General features: G+C 40.9%; 1 protein-coding gene across 1 annotated transcript in view; it reads left to right on the top strand.

Moving 5' to 3' along the window:
- PGM2 (phosphoglucomutase 2) overlaps window positions 1–2,401 on the top strand; it is a 39,746-nt gene extending 37,345 nt beyond the window's left edge. Inside the window, exon 15 of the mRNA XM_075194778.1 lies at window positions 127–2,401. The gene's annotated coding sequence lies outside the window, so the exon portion shown is untranslated. The remainder of the gene's footprint in view (window positions 1–126) is intronic.
- Window positions 2,402–6,853: the final 4,452 nt, after the last annotated feature.

Genomic DNA, 6,853 nt, shown 5'->3' on the forward strand with positions numbered 1-6,853 from the left:
GTGAAACTACAAGTCCCAGCATGCTTTGCCAATATATAGCAGCTTATTGCTGGACGGGTATGCTGGGACTTGTAGTTTCACAACACCTGGAGTGTCACAGGTTAGCCAACACTGTGCTAGCAGAAGAGGGACATGTTCAGAGTGGTTTATGAATGGCCGCTCTGGCTGCCTTTGTAATGTGAAATATATCCTGGGATTGGCTACATTTATTTTTTGATTTTCCAGTAAAACACAGAGGACCCCGGCAGTGTATAAAATGTATCAATATTCATACATTGTGTTACATTTTGTGGATTACAAAAGTGCTGCAATGAATAAGCTGCAAAGATTTTGTTACACTTTTAATGGCTATTTACCTGCTTTATATACCCAGTGGGAATCCAGCTTGACGAGTAAGAAATAAGAATTGAGGCCACAACTATATAACTTGCATAGGTGCAGCAGCTTTCACCTTGTGGCTGTTGTTGACCTGCAGCTTCCAGCACAAGGCTGGTACTGCATGATTGGAGATGTACATTGACAGCAGCGGTACAGACTCTGGTATTCTAACATTTCTAACTATGTTTGTGCAACAATATTTTATGTGTTGTTCCTGTAATTAGCAGTCATTTGCTGTCATTCTGCTAAATATGTTTGTATGCATTTACCATTCTCTTTATTCATTTGTGAGTGAAGCAGCTAAATGCAGAAGAACGTTATCTTTAAATACTCATGAATAGTAACAGAACATATCGGTATGTCCTCTGTCTAGGCAGCAATTTATTAATCATTCCACAGATATAGATAGGCAACCTGTGAGTACAGCCAAATTATCATTATAATTACTAGAAATTATTTATATAGCAGCGGCATATTCCACTGCATTTTACAATTGGGAACAAATACAGTAAAACAAGACTGGGTACTAACAGACAAAGATATACGAGGACCCTGCGCACCAGCGTACAGTCTACAGGGCATTAGTAAAACTAAACAGGATAGCGGTATTCTCAGAGAACATACCTTATCTGTGCTTTCTTGTTAGTGGTTCTTCCAATGTGCACTTTTTAGTGTGTGTGTGTTTGTGTGCACAAGAACGAATGACTTTGAAGTGTGCCAGGTTAATTTGCCCAGTATCCCTCAAATAGCTGGTTATTTAACTTCTTCGCACACATACGTTTTCAGAGTGTGAGTGTTTTAAAAGACAAAAGCAATATTGTATAGGAAATGACAGTATGTGTGCTGTGACTGTAACTGCCAAACGGAAACCCATAGTCCTGGTTATACCGGTTTTCTTCCTCCTTTACAAACTTCCTTGTTTGTGTTATTAAGGCAGTGTCATGAGGTTTAAGCATGACTAGTAGTGGTAGTAAGTAATAGTTTATAATTAAAGAACCCCACCTAAAACCTTTATGTGCAGTTGAAGGGAGTTAGTATAGAATACAAATGCCCAGATCACTGGATCCTCTGAGGTCCCCTATGGCTCCTACGCTGCATTCCTGTCTCAGTGTATGGGTGTCGATGTCCCTCCCCTGTAAATCCCCATTCCTGTGATTGGGAACTTCACAGAAGCCGTTGATTACTCACTTGACCTGCTTGAGAGAAGAGATGAGCGTATCTTGGGCCCGGAAGAGCCTTTAGGACCTCAGTAGATCTGGAGAATGAGGTCTATCCAAGGCTTCAAGTTTGCTTAGTTTATATTCTAAGACATTTGAAATGTAGTTTGAATTGCACTGTTACACACAAATACAATGCTGTATTATATTTACACAAAAACAATATCAGCACTCTAATGACTGGAGATCAGGGCCGGTGCTACCATTAGGCGATCTAAGCTGGTCACCTACAGCACATGGAGCATCGGCCACTCAAGCCATTAAAATTAAACAGGCCACTTTCATATTTGACTGACAGTAAATTACATTGAGGGCACCCTGCATGTTATCTCCATGTCTGTGATGTCACAGCGTGGCAACAGGAGGAACAGGACCTGGGTGGGGGTGTGGGCAATGCCCGCGGGGGAGGTGGTGGTTACTGAGTACCCTTTCACCAGCCCTGCTGTAAATCTGTTCTAAAACATGTTAGTGGTTATTTACTAACATAGTAGCCAACAAATATTTGCTTACATTAGTCTAAAGATCAGCCAGATCTTAAGCAAAATGTTTTTTTGTTTTTTTGTTTTTTACTCTTTGTTGTTATGGTACATTGGGATTAGTTTAACTTCAGGGAATTATATGGAACACGTAGGATAATTGTGTGTAATAGAAGTTTGTATGTCACTAACTCCAAACGAACAGATATAGACACATATATTAACAATTTCTATTTCTGGCTTATCTTACTGGATATACTCAATGCTGTGTAGATTGACAAGAATTAATGTAATGTTTGAATAATATATAATAAAACATCACTTACTCAATGGATGTATGTGTCTGTTTTAATGCCCAGTTAATATTTGCACACGTAATTTAATAAAAAGAAGATCCATTACTTGAACATATTTGGTGGCCCGATGTACAGTTTTAAAAATGGAATTCAGCAGAAATCACTTTAAAAGCTTTGTTAGAGGGGTTTACAGTATTCATTCTTGTTACATTGATAAATGGGTATTTTCTACTGACAATGGGTCTACAATCTCCGTTTTGCTGACACTGAGCAGCCATGATGTCTCTCCAAGTGGTTAAAACTGTGCTGTATAAAATAAGCGCAAATAAAATTGTTCTATAGAAGAAGTGCTTTTAGGTTGTTGTTTTTTTTACTAGAAGGAGCAATTGCTTCTAAGGATGCAATGCGGTCACCCCTGTGTTACTTTGTATTCAGCTAAATACTGTCTGTTTTTCATGTAGCACACAAATATCAAATTTAAATTCAGTGTATAAATAAGCTATAAAGTATTTGTGTGCTACATGAAAAAACAGACAGTATTTAACTTATGTGCAAAAGAGAAAATAATTTGCATCCCTTCATCATCATCATCATCACCATTTATTTATATAGCGCCACTAATTCCGCAGCGCTGTACAGAGAACTCACTTCAGTCCCTTCACCATTGGAGCTTACAGTCTAAATTTCCTAACACACACACACAGACAGAGAGACTAGGGTTAATTTCATAGCAACCAATTAACCTACTAGTATGTTTTTGGAGTGTGGGAGGAAACCGGAGCGCCCAGAGGAAACCCATGCAAACACAGGGAGAACATACAAACTCCACACATATAAGGACATGGTCGGAAATTGAATTCATGACCCCAGTGCTGTGAGGCAGAAGTGCTAACCACTGAGCCACTGTGTTTTTGTCCAAGATACTACTTTCTCAATTCTTTTGCTTAACTTTCCTTAATGAATCAGGCCCATAGACTCTACCAGCATATCTTGAATCATTAAGTAACTGCTTCCCAATTGACCAATAACATACAATCTCAAAACAATTGTTACTTGTTCTCTTCAACCTAAGGATCCATTAGACCAACCACTTACAGATCTGATTGTCAGCTTTCACTACTTCAAGACTCAAGGGCGTAGTATGACTGCTACAAGAGAAAGGCAATCAATTCAGATGATCAACCTTCCAATTATCTATAGCACCAAAAGCTTGACTACAGAGAGCAAATCACATAAAAAAATCTCTAAACAGGTCCAAAACCTCCTGTCTTTGGCCTCTGGAAGTCCCCACATGCTACTTCCCCAAAAGGTGATTTGGATCTGAAAGCCTCTCTTCATTCAGCGGCCCATAATAGCCTTTCCCTTTAATATGCATAATAACCAAGCACCATCTCAAGATTATTAGTCTACAAGCACAATGAATGTCCTACAGTGTTAAGTTATTTCTTGATTTAGGTCCTAAGATAACAATATTCTTTGACCATAACTTTGGATGTTTAGCTCTGTTACAATTTATCACAAGTTTTTAATATAAATGATGCTAGTGTGATCTTGTAATGTACATGTTATATATCCTCTCATTTTTTTTAGATAGGCACCTACCTTAAGTTCAACACTACGGTCATGATGTGTATTCCCCAACAACCCACTGTAATCCTTCTTTTTCTGTTGCGCACCAAGAAAGATGATTATAAGAATTATTTTAATTACAAGAGGGACCATTTATAGACCTGTAAGGACAACGGGTCTGATTCATTAAGGAAAGTTATGCAATGTAAGGGGGTGCAAATTAGTTTATTATTTTGCACATAAGGAAAATTACTGTTTATTTTATCATGTAGCACACAAATACTTGATAGCTTATTTGTACACTGAAATGTAAAGTTGATTGTGGCCATGCCCTATCCCAACTATATATCTGCCATCACATTTTAAATTTACCTCCCCTCCAATGCAACATTGTTAATTTTGCTTAACTTTCCTTAATGAATCAGGCCCAATATTCCTAAAGATCAGCTCCTTAGACGTCAACGTTATCCTAAACATCTTCTCAGTACCAGGGCTGCCTATAGGAATTTGCCCCCCCCCCCCCAGCTGAGGTTGCTGACAGCCGCCACGTGTGGTCACATGTTGGGGGCATGGTCAACACGGGGCAAGGCTGCACTTCTTTGACATATTGAGAGAGGTTCAATTGCTGGCGATGTGAAAGGGTTAACCTGGAACATATAATATGAGAGGTGGTACTGGGAAGAGCAATAGGTGTCAATCTGACACCCTGGCCCAGAACTGGATTAAGGCTCATAGGGGGGCCTGGGGCACTTTAGAAAGGGGGCCTCTATGATGTAACATGGTTATAATTTTAGAGAAATACACAGACAATACTGTGTGCACTATTGTTAAATGCACACAGTTCTGCCTTCATGAGCAGTACAGTTTGAAGTGGGACATACCTCCCAACTGTTCTTGCTGTCAGACCAAATCCTGATTAAGCGAGACAGTCACCCAAATTCAGGAATGTCCCTCCAGATTCAGGACAGTTGGCAGACTGTCCTGCTCTCTCCTACCTGTCTTGGTCACTTTCACCACTTGTGGCAGCTGGGTTCCTGCTTGTCTTGATCCTGGAATATTGGATGCCCTATTTTGAAAAAAAAAATGGGTACATGAGATTCAAACTGCGAGTTTTGCCAGCGTGTTTAAATCGCATTAAAAAAAATGGAAATGTATCAAGCTGCGATTTTGACACTCATGTTCAAAATCGCTGGTCATCTCTGGCGATTTTTGTGCAATGTAAACACGACGAGTTTAGCAAACTCTCCTGTGTTTGGCAAACTCACCTGTGTTGTAACAGTGAGTTGTAAACACATCACTGTTACACTGCCCCTGTCCTACAGCTTACGCAAGTAGCCGTAGCGCATGCGCAATGCGCTACGTTAATTGCATAAGCGTTAGATACAGTATTATGTGATTTCCCCACTAGCGTGGGAAAATACCATAATACAGTAGTTAGCTCTTACGCAAACAGCGTAAGAGCATTGCGAAACGGTCCTCCTACTAGGTAGGTGTTTGCGGCGGCTCCTGGTTTGTTCGTTTTTATCTTCAAGCAACACTAAAGAGTCGGGATGTACAAATAAGTGCCCCTTCTGGGGCAAGAGTTCCTGTTGGCAAAGATTCCCCTTATGGAGGTACAAATGGCTGGGACTGGGGCAAGCCGGCAAGATGGATTTACAAATAACTGACATTGGATCAAAAAAGAAGGCATCATGGTAAATATTTGGGTTTTATTATTTTTAATAAATACTTGTGGTTTAAAAGAGGGTGGTTAGTGTCTTTATTGTGGGTTTATTATTTTTAATAAATGTATGTGGTTTATAAGAGGTGTTGTGGCTTTGTAAACTTTTTTCTTTGTGGAACTACAGGGCCCAGCAAGCCAGGGATGTCGGGCATGTTGGCACTTGTGGTTCTCCAAGTGCCAACATGCCCTGGCTGCCGTGGGTATGCTGGTGCTTGTAGTTATACAAGCACCAGCATGACCACACTGTTTTTGGCAACCTGGCTGGCTGGGACTTGTAGTTCCACAAACAAAATTGGTGTTAGTTTGTTTTTTTTTACTACTTTACCGCCGTATTACCCTACTACCCACAGCCCAGGGGTAGTAGGAAGAGCCCTAGTGCTATCAGCACTGGGCTGGTTCTTTCTAGGGGGGGGGGCCCGCTCGGTTTTTTTTAGCGGACCCCACTCCCTAGGGAATCAGCCCATCGCTGAACAGTCTAGGGTTGGTTAGTCATTATGGCAGGGGGACCCCTGCCGCGCGTCCCCCTGCAATAGTGCAGCCAACCCTGGCTGGTTTGCCTAGTGCTGGTAAAGTGAAATCGGGGGAACCCACGCAAAGGAACCCCACGCAAAATTTTTCCCCGATTTTCACGGGCCCAGCACTAGTCAGGCAGCACTAGGGTTAAGCATAAATAGCAGGGGGACCCACGCTTTTTTTTTTTAACTTTTATCTGTTCTTTACAGTTTTTACAGGCTGCCAGGGCAGTGTAACAGTGACGTGTTTGTACAACACGCTGCTATCAAGCAGCGTGTTGTATCTGGCGTGTTTTGAAGCAAACTCTCCTGAGTTTGCTAACTCGCAGCTTCATACATTTGAGAGCTGTATAGCTGCAGTGGCAAACAGTGGTGAGTTTGATCTCTGGCGATTTTGCAAGTAGCGATTTTGACAGAAGCAGAACTCTGGCGATTTTGCATGAAATCTCAGCTTCATACATCGGCTAGTTTCAACTCTCCTGAGAAAAATCGCTGGAGTTGCAAACTCGCAGCTTGATACATTTACCCCCTGGTGTTAAATCAGTAGCACTCGTGTTTTATAGTTAGGCCTCCCTCCAGTCCCCACAATAATAATATACACATTTAATAAGTAGACCTATTTCCTCCAACAAGCCCCAACATTAAAATTAACAGTATACCCATTTACTCAAAACCTATTTCA

This window comes from Mixophyes fleayi, chromosome 1, assembly GCF_038048845.1.
Source record: "Mixophyes fleayi isolate aMixFle1 chromosome 1, aMixFle1.hap1, whole genome shotgun sequence".
Taxonomy (NCBI): domain Eukaryota; kingdom Metazoa; phylum Chordata; class Amphibia; order Anura; family Limnodynastidae; genus Mixophyes; species Mixophyes fleayi.